The sequence below is a fragment of the Dermacentor andersoni genome, chromosome 4 (assembly GCF_023375885.2).
Source record: "Dermacentor andersoni chromosome 4, qqDerAnde1_hic_scaffold, whole genome shotgun sequence".
NCBI lineage: Eukaryota > Metazoa > Arthropoda > Arachnida > Ixodida > Ixodidae > Dermacentor > Dermacentor andersoni.
In genome coordinates this window covers 65,979,207-65,995,057 of record NC_092817.1, presented here as the reverse complement: position 1 = coordinate 65,995,057, position 15,851 = coordinate 65,979,207, and the positions used below count along the sequence as shown (strand labels likewise).

Sequence of the window (15,851 nt, the reverse complement as noted above, 5' to 3'; positions counted from 1 at the left end):
CGCTCTCAACCCCCCAAGTACACAGACATCTCCAGAGCGCTGGGTTGTATACGTTTCATTTCACCGCTCTCGTTACCGCAGGTGTCCCGCATCTCTCCGTGAAGGCATTCAGGCGGCGCCGCCTACATAATGAAACCTCGGTAAAATTAAAGAGGTACAGCGTATAGTGCAGCTTCTCCACGAGCTGCACACTTCGGATCGATAACTCGAAAGGACCGACTGCGCCGCGGTGTGCGCCAACATACCAGAGTGCCCCACTGCATGACTAGAAACGAACCACTCCCGTACAATTAAAAGCCTCAAGTTCGAGAGGACTCTGCCTTGCGGGAATGCCCGCAAGCGCGCTTCCGTGAAATCAACCGCCTTCCTTCGGCCTGCACTAACAGGAATCGTTAACGGGTCCCGCTACAGCGAACGCTCTGGCGCGAGGCATGGTCGCGTAGAGTGAAAGTAGCGCCATAAGCGAGTGGATAAGAGTGAGACAAAATAATAATAATAGAGAGGATAGACAAAGCGTGGCAGGGCGATTATTATTTCTTTTTCCCCGAAAGGGGACGGAGGTCAGATCTTCGTGGAAAGTGCAATATCTCTCTCTGTCGACGACGGTCATTACTGCGTGCACGTATATACGGTCGTCCAGGCATACACGCACGCGCACTTATATATGTAGGCAGGCAAGCGGCATCCACTCCCTCGGATTTTTCCACGCATATGCACGCACGCCGCTTTTCTCGCGCTGCTGCTGCTCTGCAACGTGAAAAGAAAAAAGAGGGGGGGGGGGCGGAGGGGAAGCTCTTTTTTGTTTTATTTCCTTTTTGCACTTTGTTACGTTTTTGTACAACACACGGGATGAAAGGAGATGCAATTTTCCTGTACTCTGATTATCCGGCTCGATTCTCTTGCCCCCCCTCCCCTACACACGCGCTTGTCACATGAGACCACCGGAGAGACAAGCGCGTTAGGCAGCCTACCGACAGCAACGAGCTAAAGAATTGCGTAACCGCGCGCATAATTGCCACCGCCGCGGGTTGCAGGCATTGCAGCCTGCGCTTGCGCTGCTGTGCGTGTCTGTTGCATCACGAGGCTCACGCACACAGCGCTAGCCGCCCGGCTTTTCCTCCTCGCCCAAGTATCACGCGCACTAACGCCTCCGCTTCTACCGCAGTTACTTCTTCCACCCTGTTACTTTTTATTTATCTTTACTTTTCGGTCAAGCCGAGTGGCGTCCATCCGTCATCATCATCACCACCACCAGCGCCATGATAGCCGTCAACGTGCTGCGCGTCCGTACTCATTAGCATATCGTCCGTCGGCACCTACCTCGGTACACCGGAGTGCGGACGCGTCCAAGCATGCGAGCCCTTGCAGCTGCGGCGCACTAAAGGCCGAACGTAGTGGCACGGCACGAAAGCCTGCGTAACACCCGCTGCGGTCTCGGACAACGGCTCACAATACGCCCGGCGCCGCACCGCCTATACTGCACCGAACAAGCGGCGCCGTCATGCATAACGATGATATGAAAACGCAGGGCCCGCGGGAAGAACGGACGAACGAACTTGGCCGCACCACGGCCAAGGGATGGCAGGTTTCATAAAGTAGTCGTTCTTGATGACTTCATCAGCGTAACGTAGCTAGCTACGGGTGCTTATGTCTGGTAACACTGGTCGGCTGAAGCTGCTTCAGCAGACCGGCGATGCGATACTGTTTCGCTCTATGGATTCAAGCATGGTACGCCAAACATCGGAGCGGTTTTTCAGTGTACAAAAATTGTTTCTTTCTGTTTCTTTCCCTGGTATATAGTAACGGTGCCGCACACTTTATGCCCGTACGTGGTCATCTAGCATAATGCCCAATCAGGTATGGCACGCAGACTAGCCGAAGTAGTTAGGGGTGCTTACATGAAACTCCCCGCCCCCTTCCCTTGCCGGCGTCGGCCCACGGTGTTAGCTCCCGCGGGCGCGTCCACTTATAGCGGCGACAATGCATGTTTATATGTAAACGATCGATGATGCGTCGAAACCACACTGCGGTCGACTACTCTAGCTGCGTCTTATCTCCAGATAAAATACAGCATGGGCCAGCTTAGCGATACAGGAAGCAAACTGTACGAGCAAGCGGCGTGCTGCGTTATATGCAGTCGGATAAAAAAGAAAATACCGTAGAAAGACAGGTGTGCACCTTTCTGCGCGCATGATGAATACTCGTGGTCGCGAGTGGCGCGCAATGCCATTGGATTTAATCTGCGGTATAGACCAAAAGGCGGCCTCGTGTACGACATCACGATTTGCAACGACGGCATGGAGATGTTTATCTCGGGGGAATACAAATATTTCCAGTGTTCCTGTAGACAGGCGTGATCCCAGCCGGCGTTTATTTATTGCAACAACCACATATATCAGCGGCTACCGCGTGCTTCAGCTGGGAGGAGACGGGGTCAACACCCTCGGAAGTTTGAAGCCGCCCACGTCAGTTCTGTGCATTACAGAAGCACGGGGACGCGGTTTGGACTGTGAACGCGCCATTAGTTCGCGTGTCTCGGCGTCAATTCAAAGCTGGGCGCGTTCTGTCGAACAGAACAGAGTGCACCGACATCTTCTCCCAGGTAAGCGCATATAAAGCTGTTTGATTTCCATACGCTTCCTCCGGGGGCTAGGAGCGCACTGACGACGAGCACGATCATTGAAAACACGGGCGGTGAATGGGCTTTTCGTTGATCATATCTCGCAACGCTAATCCGGTGTTGGTTAGCTAGAAGCAAACCCGCGCTGAGGCGCGGTGGGCTGTCCACTTATGCGATGCCAACGATTACGGGCGTTTGGGTAAGTGGTGCAGACGCGTCAGCTTGGACTTGATTACACCGTGAATCATGTTCTCGAGAGGAAGAAGACGGGACCTTCGCCAAGTTAACGTTTAATATTCGCCGCTGGGCTAAGTGCCAGCTAAGGTGTTAAAAAAAGCGGGTGGCATGCTATTTATATATATACGATCACCAAGCTCACACAACGGTATCAATAACATTTGGTAATAGTAAAGTGTTGACCCGGGGCGAGTCGGAAATGCGAACACATAGTATAGCTATCAGCGCAGGATATGCGCAGGATATGACCAGGAGGTCAAGAAACGACTAGAACGTAGACAGAACCTGTCGTAACCATCGCATAGCAGGATGTCCCAGCTAATTTTAGCCAGAGTTTTAAAAATGTGCGAATGCCACGTAGCTGGACAGAATCAAGGTAATGTTGTTTGGCGTCGCTTGGAGAGACTCAAATCATATTTTTTCATTCCGCTTAATTAGATAATTAGGGTCTTAATTAATTAATCAACTTATGAAATATTATAACTATATGAAAAGCGTCAATGAGAAAATTGTAGAGCGACACGAAAAACTCCCGATGCCGTTTTCTGTTACTCAATACATGATAGATAAAAGTGTTTTTCTGAGCGTGAAAGAAGCCCTTAAATGCACGCAACATTGCCGCTCGACTGGCCGCTCGAGGCACTCTGCGTGCATTCCCGGGCTTCCTTCACGCTCGGAAAAACACTTTTATTTATCACGTATTGAGCAACAGAAAACGGCATCGAGTGTTTTTCATGTCGCTCTACAATTTTCTCATTGACGCTTTTCATATAGTTATAACATTTGATAAGTTGATTAATTAATTAATGCCAGTTAGCTAATTAGGCGGAAGGAAAAAAAATGAGCATCTCCAAGCGACGGCAAACAACATTACAGTCGTTCTGACCGGCTACGTGGCATTCGCACATTTTTAAAACTCTGGCTAAAATTAGCTGCGACACCCTGTATACTGTGGCGCGAGCTGGACGTTTTTCAAAGAAGGCGTCAAAGTTGTAATGAGCCTCGACTTCGTGTTCACGCGAGTCGCCGAAGAAGCCGCAGGATGACTAAACTTGCGTCTGAATATAGTCGTGTGCGCTGAATGTATAGCTAAATGGCTATTTCGAGACGAAATAAATGGCGAAGAGGCGAAGAATGCCTGCTTTTAAAAAAAGCGTATGCTTCGTGGCGCATGAGCCTTCAACATTGGCGCCACATTCTTATAGTTATCCGTTGGTAATACCGTTCTCTCTTCTCCTTCCCAACCCCGATATTGAATAAGAACATAAATATCGAACTCCGCGTGTATTCAGCCACGCGTGAACCGTTCCGAGACGCCGCTTATACTGTGCTACCCTTTTCACAACAACGTATACATAACGGGAAGCGTACAAAATCAGCTGCAAAAAGCCTCGACGTTCCGAACAAGGCGCGAAGGCCGCGTGAAGGCTGCTTATAAATTGGGGTTTCTGGCACAGAGAAACAGGCGCCCACACGGCATGCTCATTGCGGCTGATCCGCGCGTCGAGGCGGCGCTGTAGGAAACAACGTTCGCAGGTGCTCGCTCGCCACGCACCCCGGTCTCGGCATCAGCCCGCGCACGTGCAAAGCGCGGCGATTCGAGCCAACGAGTTCGTGCATATACACAGACGCACACACCAAGGAGATCTCGGTCCAGAAACAGCTTGGGTGAACCTCACATATATCGCGTACTCACGCAGGGCGTGTGGCAGCGCGTCGGTTGCAATAAGCAATTTCAACAGTGGCAGCACGCAGATATACAGCGAAAAAAAAAAAAAAGAAAGAAAGCAGGGCGTGCGGCGAAATAAATGGGAGGGTCGACTGTTCCTTTTTTTTTTACTCCTCCCCCCCTCTTTTCCTCGCTCTCTCTCGTTTTCTTTCGTTTTTCTTTTTTCCTGAGAGCAAGCTCTGCTCTGCGTATCTCTGCCGCGAGCTCCCATATAAAATCACTGCCCTGTACGTTTGTAAAGGTGTGTGTGTGTGTGTGTGTGTGTGTGTGTGTGTGTGTGTGTGTGTGTGTGTGTGTGTGTGTGTGTGTGTGTGTGTGTGTGCGTGCGTGTGTGCGCGTGTGTGCGTGTGTGTGTGCGTGTGTGTGCGTGTGCGCGCGCGCGCGCGCGTGTCTGTGTGTGTGAGAGAGAGAGAGAGCATGGCAATGGTGGCGGCTTTGTTGCATATGCGTCCTGCGTCCGAGTGCGCGCCGGAAAAGCTCGGCCATTCCGTCCCTATAATTATCGGACTTCCTGGCTGCCCGAGGGCGCGGGCGTTGTTTTCTCTTTTTCTTTTTCTTTGACACTGGCTTTTCCCTTTCTCGCTAGCAAACGGTGAGTGCGGCTCTGGAGGATTGGCATGGTCGCCCTCTACCGCGGTCGCTCTTCACCGGAACCAGCGACATCGAGCAGTCTGATGCTCATCTAGCTCTTCTTCCACGTCTGACTGAACGGAGGGAAGGCGGTGGGAGAGTGGGTGGGGGAGGGGGTGATGGAGGAGGAGCCAGAGAGCTTGCATGTAGGAGCGACCGTATCTCCTCATATACCTGTCGCGATGGTTCAGTGGACAGGGCGTTGTCCAAATTGGCAGCGGATTTGTTTCCCGGCCGCCACATTCCGATGGAGTCGGCGCAAGACTCGGGTGCACGTTGGAGAACCCTAGGCAGCCAAAACTAATTCGGCAGTGAGCAGATGAAAGAAGGGTATAATGAGATTTTGACCGCTCTTCTCTTTCTACCGTTGCAGTGCAAACCAATAATAATATCGCAGGAAATCGAGTTCGATCGTAACCTCTCGCCGCATAGTGCGATATCACGCGCTGCATAGTGTCGAGCCTAAATTGCCTATTTAAGTCGTTCTCGTTAGCAGGACAAGATAGATACGGCGATAATACCTGGCACAGAGGGAGCCGAAGAACTTAAGATGAAATTTGTAATATTTGAAGGCCGTGGGGTAATTGCCGTACTCACAATTTATTGACGAAAATGGCCTGATTCATGACCAAGCTGCGCTGCGAACGATCGCGCTTCAGTGAGGCTTCTTTAGCGCAGTAGTCATTGTTGGTATTGTTGGTAACCACGGCTCTTCGTTACCTCAAATGTCAGGCAACGGAGTGTCGATAATCGCCGTCATCATGCCGCTTTGCTTGTGTATGACGATTTAAAGATGCCAATGACTGCAATGCATTTGTGTACAGTGAGCACCTTACGTATATTCTACGTGGGCGAATCAGAAAGTCCTTGCCCCTATTTCTTCTTTCTTTAGCCAAATTACGGCTGTAAATGCGAAGTCAACATATCCATTCCCTGCGGTGGGCCTTTCTTGGACCGGCCCGGCCTTATCTGCCGGTAGCTCCGCGGCACGGCGCTGCTGTCAGTTGTTGAAGATGGCGGTCGTGCTTCACACGTCCACGGCGCACGAGCAACGAAGTGCGATTCGTTCTTTATGAAGCAAGGGACGAACGCCCATCGAAAGCCATAGGGAAATGCAGCCCACGTATGGGGAAAGGTGTCTCGCTTATAGAAATGTGAGGTGTTGGTGTTGTGAGTTCGCCAAAGGACGTGAAGACTGGCATGGCAATGAGCGTTCGGGGAGGCCGCGTACGTCACAATTCTACCGCAGGGGCATCTCAAATTTATTGCTGCGATGGGACAAATGTCTGAACCGGTGTGGGGACGTATGTGGAAAAATAATGTAATGCGTAATAGTGATAGTGTAATTACCTGCATGTACCTTATTTTGGCTAATGAAGGATATAGGGGCAAATACTTTCGGATTCCCCGTCGTACCTATAGGCGGACGTTTGGTACGGACGGAGAGGACGAAGTCGCCCTACGCAACAACCCCATGACGGCAGCTTGTCACGCAAGAACAACGTAGCAATCACGTGACCACGACGTGTGTCCGCGCGAGAGTTTGAGATAAACAGAGATGGAGCGAAAGAAAGAGGTGCCATTAACAAGTACAAATGAAAAGGAACGGGAACATCCTGTCGCCGTGTCGCCCGCATGCAGCAGGGGACGAACGGCGTCGTCGTGCAAACAGGAAGCGAACGCAACGCGAAAACATACAGCGGAAAGAAGAAGAAAAAATAAACGTACACAGGCAGAGGCAAGCGGGCGGGCGAAAAGTACATAAACAGTATACGAGCTCCTCCGCTTCCCGCGCCTTCGCTTCGCAGCCACCGCTTGCGCGCATGCAACGGCTTGGCCGCTTTCGGCCGCGAGCGCGGACGCCTCGTCTCCGCGTGGCCTCCATCCGCCTCCCTTTCGCGGGACCTCATCTCTTTCTCAGAGCGATGCGGCATTTCCCTGGGAAACTGGTTCTTCTCTCCGCGGTGTGCGTTTACAAGGCAAGGGAGCCGAAGTGCGAGGTGCGGTCATCGCGGCTGCCGCAAAGTAATATATACCTACGTTCGACGACTGTAGACGCGCACGCGATGTTCTGCAAAAGGAGAAACGGGCCACTGCACGGTCGCGCTTGCGCCCCCTGACTCACCCGTCCCGGGGCCGTTCTTTCGCCGCGAGTCGTCTCTCTTTCTCGCCTACACTCTGTGCCAATGTCTGGGTTCACCGCGGAAGGAACTTGGGGTTCAATAATAATAATAATAAAGAAAGGATTACAAAGAGCAAATACGAGCAAAGCGGGACCAGTTCTGCTTTGGGTGCAACGAGTTCGTGTGGTGCCTCGCGCGGGGAATCCCCTCCCCAAAGGTTGCCGAACTCCGCCTCGCCTCGGCAACCTGCTTTTGTGATGTCGTTTTTTTTTTTTTTTTTACCTTCTTTTCGTTAAGGCGAGCTTAAAAAGCGGGACTATAAACGCGGTGCGAACAGAAGGGGACGTCCGTGTCCCCGAGCGTCTTTCGCGCGCTACGACACAGCGCATAGAGAGGGAGTCGCTTTAACTCTTTGTTTGTTTCTCGAGATCCATCAGAGTCGCGGTTCCAAGAGCACACCTCGTGTCATTTCTGGTCTCTATGGGGATCCTCAAGGTTCATCGTTAGGACCACAAGGTGACCTTGCGTCACCCGACGTGGCGCAACAGCAGCCGAGAGTGGAAAGCTTGCAGCCATCGGAGACGTTGTCTCCTGGCCTCGCTTTTGTGGTCCCTTAATTGAATAGTATAGTGGCATGTGATTGCCAGTTCGGCTGGCCTTTATGGCTAATGCTGCACTTCACTGGGAGGTTACAGCAACTGCTATAGAGATGAGGCTGATCGTTATCACGCCGTGCCCGGATTGACCTGTTCTCTTTGGTTCTTTCGTTTACTTGTTTGTCATTGTACAAGTGAAAGAACGCGAAGACACCGCCTTACTGCTTCGTTGATATCGACGGCTTAAGAAGCATAAACGTTCGTGAAACGCCAGTTACATAAATATACAGCACGCCTACCGTCGTCTAGCACTTGTGTGCAGCCTATACGTGCAGTGTGTGTTTCAGCAGCAGTTTGGCCGTTGCGTTTGTCAGAAGGACGTCAAGGCCATTCGGGGGATAGGGAATGTGGGCTAACTCGAGAGATCAGCCGCGTATGCGGAAGTTTCCCGAACCCACTTGAACTGTTTACGATACCGTGAGCTTAAGCAAGCTTTCCGAGTCACTTTTCAACGTTTAGCGCTCGGTGGCTACAGCTCTCGGGTGGCGCGACGAAAACAGCAATGTGGAAGAGGCATCGGCGCACGCAGGACATGGCGAAACAGAAGAGTCATTTGAGGCTTAATTGAGCACGGACGTCCTGCGAGCAAATAGCGGCGCTGTATCTCTCTCTCTCTCTCTCTCTCTCTCTCTCTCTCTCTCTCTTCTACCGACGTAGCTCGCCCGGGCGCTTCCTTTCGGCAGTGCGAGCCTTTACAAAAGTGCGCGCGCGCACCGGAAATAGGATGCCGGTCCCATTTCCTTATTTTTGTTCGGGGTGAACCGCTCGCGCAACGCCTCGGAGGTTTCGCACGTATGCAGAAGCCGGCCACGGTACGCAATTAGGCCTTCGCATACGCGAGCGACCGCGTGCGAAGTGCGTGCGTACGTGTGTGCCAACCCTGCCGAAGATTACGGCTCGCCTATATACTGCTGCTGCTGCTGCTGTGTAAGTGCGGACTTCCTTTTTCTGCCCGCGCGCCGTTTCAAGGAAGCCCGCTATGCCGCGACCGTATCCGGCCTTTCACTTTCTTTGTTTCTCTCTCTTTCGATCAGCGCTCGCAATGCCGTTCATCTTGGAACGACTGCCCGCTCCACCCTTCTCGCCTTCATTCTCTTTTTCTTCTTGTCCATGCCGTACCGCAGCGTCTTTTATGGACAGTTGAAGCACGGCAGCGACCGTGAGACCTCCGTCGCCAAACGGGAATCGGCCGCAAATCTTTCGTTTCGCGACTGCTCCGAGAGCTCGGCGCCAGTTTCGTTCACTGTTTCGATCGGCAGCAGACGATGCGTACTCTTGATGCAGGCAGAAACAGGAAAGCGAGTGAACGAAGTATACGTCCGTTCCGATTCGTCGCGCTAAATCAAACAGAGGCATTCCCGTTCTACGGGATTTGTGCCTCCGGAAATATCTTGCATTGCGGTGGTGCCTGAAGTTCCCATCCGATCATTACTTTTCATTTCTTCTTTTGCCATTCTTGAGCCGAACGAGAGGCTAGCGTAGAATACATCTGAGCGAAATGGCAGAGGATAATGTTGGCTCAATATCTCGAAATGAAGCAACAGCAAACAGACCGCGTACTCGGGGGCGTTTGCATTGTTTTCTTTCTTTTTTTGGTCCTTTCACCTCCTTCGTCATTCTTTCATACAGCGACAGCTATTGTGCGGCCTCTTAACTCGCCTTGATTTGTCTGCATGCAGTTGTTATCGCCCTCATGTGGCAGCACGTTTGATACACATTTGATCGCACGTCTAGTATAGTGCCTAATGAAGAACCACGGGTATGTATAAGAGTTGCTGACCAACGTATACCTTTACGTATATATGCTTACACTTCGTGCTGCAGGAGCCACTTAGTCGAGGCAAGTTATTTACCATTCTCGAGCAGGGTAATACCGCTAAACGCATAGAGAAACGAAAGAGACACTCTGGCTATCTCGCTAAGAAAACGTTAAGCACGTATAGTAGGTACGGAGTATTAGCAGGTACACAAAAATCAACGGGCGCTCAGTTGCTGCTGAGAAAGAATCAAGGAAGAAAGCATGCACTCGGCAGCTTATAGCGCTGACCAGGGGCCCTATAACGTAAAACTATTCCAATATGTTTCTATTCCAATCTCCTGACGTCAAATTTGCGTAACCACCAACGCAAGCACCGGGCGGTCACCCGCAGGGTTGTCTGAACAGACCAATCAAACGCTCTCCTCGTTCATAGGAGGTCACTTTTGTTTGCTTGAAAAACGAATAACATTGCCTACACTGAGCGGCTTGTCGTATCTAATTGGCTGACAAGAGGCGAGGAGAACGCTCAAGTGGAGAGGCATTCGATGGGGCCGAGCCACTGCACTGAAAGTCGATAACCGGATGAAGAGGGTGGTGCCGGCGTCTACGATTGGTCGGCTTTCCCTTACTTAGCTTGCGGTGGCTGGTCGAAAATCGCGGCGGCATGCAACGGAAGCTCAAAAATGACGCTAAAACGGACCCTCAGCAAAGAAGAGTTGGCAGAATGAGGGGGTAAACGTGCCGAAAGTGCTCGAAAACGTTACACGGCCACGCAAGAAGGTTTATTATACGCAAATACACCCATGCTCTCCGGCAGGTGCGAGTAGCCAGCATCTGAGCGATCGGCGGCAGCAATCTTCTATTCCTTTCGGGACGGGGCAGCCTGCGGCTATTCCGAAGAAAATTCAGTTTTGTTCGGCATACTAATGCATCTTTATCGCGTACACGTCCCTTTGACGCGGTGAGTTCTTGCGGTTTTGTGACGTCGCGTGAAAGGCAGGTGAAGTGGGTGCAGCCCGAAAACTTTTTACCAATAGCCGAGGGCTAATGGCGAAAAGGGGTCGAATCAGAAATAACTGTTTTCCTTTTTTCTGTCAAATCATGCATAATCAGTGTGTACACATCATATCAGATGGGGAGGTATCGCGGTTTTCGTGACGTCGCGTGACAGACAGGTGAAGTGGGGGTGGTCGAAAAAAGTTTTTGACCAATCGTGGAGGGCTGATAGCAGAATTGGAATAGAAAAGTTTGGAATAGTTTTACGTTATAGCGCCCCAGTTCGGAGCTGTCGTGTGAACTGAGGACCTACTGCCGCCTACGTTAAGCTAGACGAGGCCGACAAGTGCGAGCTGTTGCGAAAGCGCGAACATCTTCGCAGTTTTCGGCGTCCACGCGCTGGGTGCACGTGTGTCGCATCGCACTCGCCATCACGCGCGGACCCGCTAAACGGCGACTGGCTTCCCTCGTCAGCATGCGCCACGAGAATTCTACGACCTCCCCTTACCGCTCAATTTTCGTCCGCGGAACACCCTCCGTGCCACGCAAATCCGTGCTCAGTCAGCCTGCCTAGGCTGAGTGCTTTTTAATGACATTTTGTCGTTGCTGGTGCTTCTGTTGCAGCCTCGCGGAGAATGCGACTTCTTCCCACCTCTCATGCGCCAGCCCTTCGGCCGCGGCCCAGCACATTCGTCATGCACCTGCTCGTCTCGCGACAGGAAGTGCCTTGCCTGATTGACGAAAATGAGGAGTGCCCGGGTGCGTGCCTCTCTGCCCTCCCCCAGAGGACGGACGCGCGGTACTACGTGCGGATGTGCACGTTGAAAGAGGAAAGGTGCTGTAGACGGGGAGCGAACGGAGCACACCGCCATTGTTCTGTCCTCGGTATCGCTCAATCGAACTTCAAACCAGATTGCGCTGAGCCGCCCAAGCAAACAAACTGCTGTAAGCGTATAGCAGCGAAGAGTCACGGCGCCACTCTCTGTAACCGGAGCCATTCCTTTGTATAGCTGACACCGGAATCTAGACATCTGTACAAGTTAGTCGTCGAAAATTTCGCCTGGAAACTCCTCCCTTGCGCCCGCGTCGCTCTTCGCTTCTTGCACATAACGCTTGACGCGGCCACCCGAAAGTACGAGCGATCGCCGCGGGTGCTTCGTGAATCCGGCCGCACGCGCCTTGCAGATCACACGGGGCCTCGCAATTTTGCCCTCGAGATTGGGCCGCGAGTCGTGACAAGCTTCCACGTGAAAAACCGGCGTGTTTCGGCGCCGCTCGGAAGCCTACTTCCGCTGCGCTGAGCCTCGCAACGCAAAGCGGCCCATTTCTTCTTCTTCTTCATGTCTTACCGGCGCGTGCTGCACTGCGATGCAGCGGCGTATCTCCAGGAAGCAAAACGCGCCTAGGGGGAACGGTGCTGTCACTGCGCGCAGACTCGCCTTGCCTCGTTGTGCGGCGCGCACATCGGCTTGAAGAAGATAGAAAAGTTCCTGCGCTGATGTGCTGATTCGGTCTCGGAATAGTGTATCGAGAACTTCACGAATAGGTTCCCTACACTTGTATGTTCGAGCGACGCTGGCGCGAATATACGTGCCAACTGACATTCATACGTGTATCGCTCCGGAGAATGGCGGGCGGCCTGCTTTCTACAAGATAGCAAAACACAGGGCTCATGGTTATACAAAGCAATAGGGCTTCTGTAGAGCGAGCAGGCGAAATCCGAATGCAACGATTCTCCGGTCCTTTTTGCCTGTCGCGCTTATTTTCCTATGCTTCGCACTCCTCGCCGAAGTGCTCCACAATCACATATGCAGCATCCATCTGAACGTCCTGAACGTTTCGTTCCTCGTTCGCGTCTTGTCGGAGTCTGTTTACCGGAGGAAAACTACAGACGTCAGCATCGCCTAAGGGGGTGTGCTTACACCTCTCGCGGTAAGCGAATATGAAAACAACTCCGCGCTGAGGGGTAAAAAAGAAGAAAAAGAGAAAAAGTGCAAGCGGAAAGGACACGGAGAAAGGTGCGCCAGCTTTCCTTCAAAGCTCCCGTCGCCTTCGGCGTTTCCCCTCCTGTTTTTTCGTTCCCTTGAATTATTCAAGCATTCTTACTCAGAAAAGAGAAAAGCAAGAACATATGTACGTATACGGTAGAGACACGGCACGAAATGTTTAGGTTTTAAACCAAGAGAAGCAGAAAGCCTTCCGCGTAAAAACTTCCGCACGTTAGAGTTGGCGTATACTGTGCTGTTATGTATGGGACGTTACCGCAACGTACGAACTTGACACGAGGAAATGTTAAACGCCGAAGCGGTAAGAAATGCAGTGAGACTAGACAATCGATTAGCCGGAGTTCAGCGCGCAGTTTATTTGTACGCACCGGCAACGCAATTCCAGCATGCGCCAGTTGACACGCTACCTAGGTAACAAAGCACCGCGCTTGTATATGTATGGGGACCCTGAGTTACAGCATTAGACTCAAAGGAGAAAGTGCACGCATTTTCGCACCTGCATGTAGTCGCCAATGACAAATGCACCTTGAACGCCGTCTAATTAAGGGTCGCCCATAAAGAAGTTCCGATGATACGCAGTTTGCAGCTTCGCGCACACACGAAGGGCGAGAAGAGAGGAAAAGAAAAATCTCTAAGCTTTTGCATGAATGTCAATACATTTCAATAAACACACATAAATGGCCATCGAAAATACGGATAGTTCGTCTGGCAATGACGGCACCACTGCTTGGGTGGGTGGAGCTTCTGGCGACTTTGAGATTTCAAAACAAGAAAACGCGATGATGATACCTGTGCCAGCTTTAAAAACGTCTGGATCAGCGGGCAGTCTGTACAAAAAGAAAGTGTATTTACAAAAAAGAAAAGGAAATCCAACGCTTCTATAGATACACGTGCTCCAATCGTTCTCCCTCCAAGCGGCTCCCGCCGTAAGCGCTACTTTCCTGGAATCACTGCATGCCTTTTTGCGCAACGCCGTTAGGGACACGGTCGTACGTTATATATGACGGACGCCCGAGAGTCGCACGCAACGCATCCCGGAGCGGCAGCAAAGGGTCCCGCAAGCCGCGCTCGCGGGGACCGGGTTCGCGGAATCTGGGTCGGGAAGAGTCGGGGCCGAGCCGACCGACCGAGAAGAAAAGTAAAAGACTCGAAGGGGCCCTCGCGCGCGCATTTCCCTGTTGGCCGCGGCAGCCACCGCTGCTTAAGCTGCCGGAGCACCGCCGACTGGAGACGATGTGGGTCGTCGTACCCGGGACGCCGGCTCGACGAACGAGCGACCTGTTTCTTCGGTCTCCCCTCGCCCCGCGAGCAGGCGCCGCGGCTCTCTGCTGCACGTGCTCCACAGCACGTACTGCACCGACGCCGCTGATTGCGTCGTGTCGCGCAGTGTAACGCGGCATAGCTGCACTGGGATCGTCCTTCCCTCGACGCTCCGGCACTGCGTCGGGTGGCCGGATGTCCTCCGTCTGGGCCGGTTCCTGGAAGGAACCACGACGACAACGGATGCCGGTGTGTTAAAAAAGAAAGTGTTCGCCCGTGCAGAAGATCCCGCGCAGCGTCTTCATTCTCTCTTTCTTCTGTTTACTATACGTTGTTCGGCGTGTACAGTAGTCAAGGGTCGTAATAATCCTCACCACCACCACCACAAGCCCAATACATGTCCACTGGAGGACGAAGATTACTGTCCCAGCCATCTCCAATTACGCGCAGCTGCTTCGAGTCGGACGATTCTGTCTGTACACGGGAAAATTTGCTAGTCGAATCACTGCTAATCGCCATTTTCTCATCTTCGCTGTTCGCCGCTATACGAGCGACAATATTTGAAAAGTAACTTTTCAAAACGTGCCCATGTACGTCTATTATACGTCTCTCTTTCCACGTCTATTATACGTCTGTCTTTCAGGGAAGGTCGCGGTAAAGTCTGTCATTTTCTTTTCTTATTTTTTTTTTCGTATCTCTGAAGTGCGACAACAGTGCCACCGCACACGCCCGTGAGGTCACGATCTGTAATGCATGTGAGGTCCTGCTGCTGATCACGGAGCGGTGTTCTTGGTGTGAGATACGCAATGCTTTAGTGTGTGCCAAGTTACTCTCTCTCTCTCTCTCTCTCTCTCTCTCTCTCTCTTTCTTTCTTTCTTTAAGCGGTGGCAGTCCTCAAAGACTTGATTTATGGTTCTCAGAGACGACGCCATTTGGCGTGCAACGCTCTTTCCATACTCGAGCGTCCAAAAGCGACAATGAAGGCAAGGTCGCTCCAGCGGGACGATAACGCCAGTCGCATCGACGGGGCGATTGTGCCGCGCTGTTTACACAGGCGCGTACGTCCCAGCGGACCCAAAGCCGAACGGTTGCCAGAATAACGGTGCGCTTATTATGCACTTGGATCTTTCTTTTCTCGTGTTCTCTCTTCCATGCTAATCTACGCCTGCTCCAAGGTCGTATCGCTCAGCTGTTTTTTCTGGCGCGAATGACCTCGTTTACGTTTGTTGCACTGTCCTCAGGATATTTCTGCCATTATTCCTTTTCTGCAGTTTATTCCACTGCTGGCTCCCGTCGCTCGTTAATCACGCTGGCTCGTGAATCATCAGAAAAAAAGAAATAAAGTAGAGGTACAGCAAGTCAGAAACTCCATAAAGTAACTGTAGCGAGCTCAAGCTTCATTCGAGAAGGACGATTACTATCACCGATGATGTATGGACGGATAGTCAGTATGGTTAGGTTAGGTAACACATACATAGCACCACAGGCGAATGAACATGATTAATAATTACTGAAGGGGCCCGCTCACAAAATTGAGTTATGAGAACGTACAGACGTTCGCATGAGTAGGCACAAAATGGCAGTAAGTAAATAACAGAGTCCTTTAATATTGATCACGAAAGTTCACACCAAGTTTTCTAAAGGGACAGAAGCTGCCGTTAGGCGCGCCACTGCAGACAAGGAGGCTATACGATCGATATGGTCGGCTTGCTTTGGTGGTTTCGGTTGCAAAGTCTAGCTCCGTGATGCTAACTATCGTGTGAACCGTTCCATGAATTAAACGCCCAGTTCTGGTTGCCGGTACGCCGATTTGTGCCAGTTTTTACTCCGTTCCA

The 15,851-nt window shown here is 51.8% G+C and overlaps 1 protein-coding gene and 1 long non-coding RNA gene across 2 annotated transcripts in view; one reads left to right on the top strand and one right to left on the bottom strand.

The window, feature by feature from the left end:
* LOC126536220 (zinc finger protein 704-like) overlaps positions 1–15,851 on the bottom strand; it is a 124,617-nt gene that overhangs the window by 46,972 nt on the left and 61,794 nt on the right. The gene's annotated exons all lie outside the window — the stretch shown is intronic.
* Positions 2,325–15,851, top strand: part of LOC129386216 (uncharacterized) — a 71,502-nt gene continuing 57,975 nt past the window's right edge. The window contains exon 1 of the long non-coding RNA XR_008613670.2: positions 2,325–2,602. This is a non-coding gene — a long non-coding RNA (uncharacterized lncRNA). The remainder of the gene's footprint in view (positions 2,603–15,851) is intronic.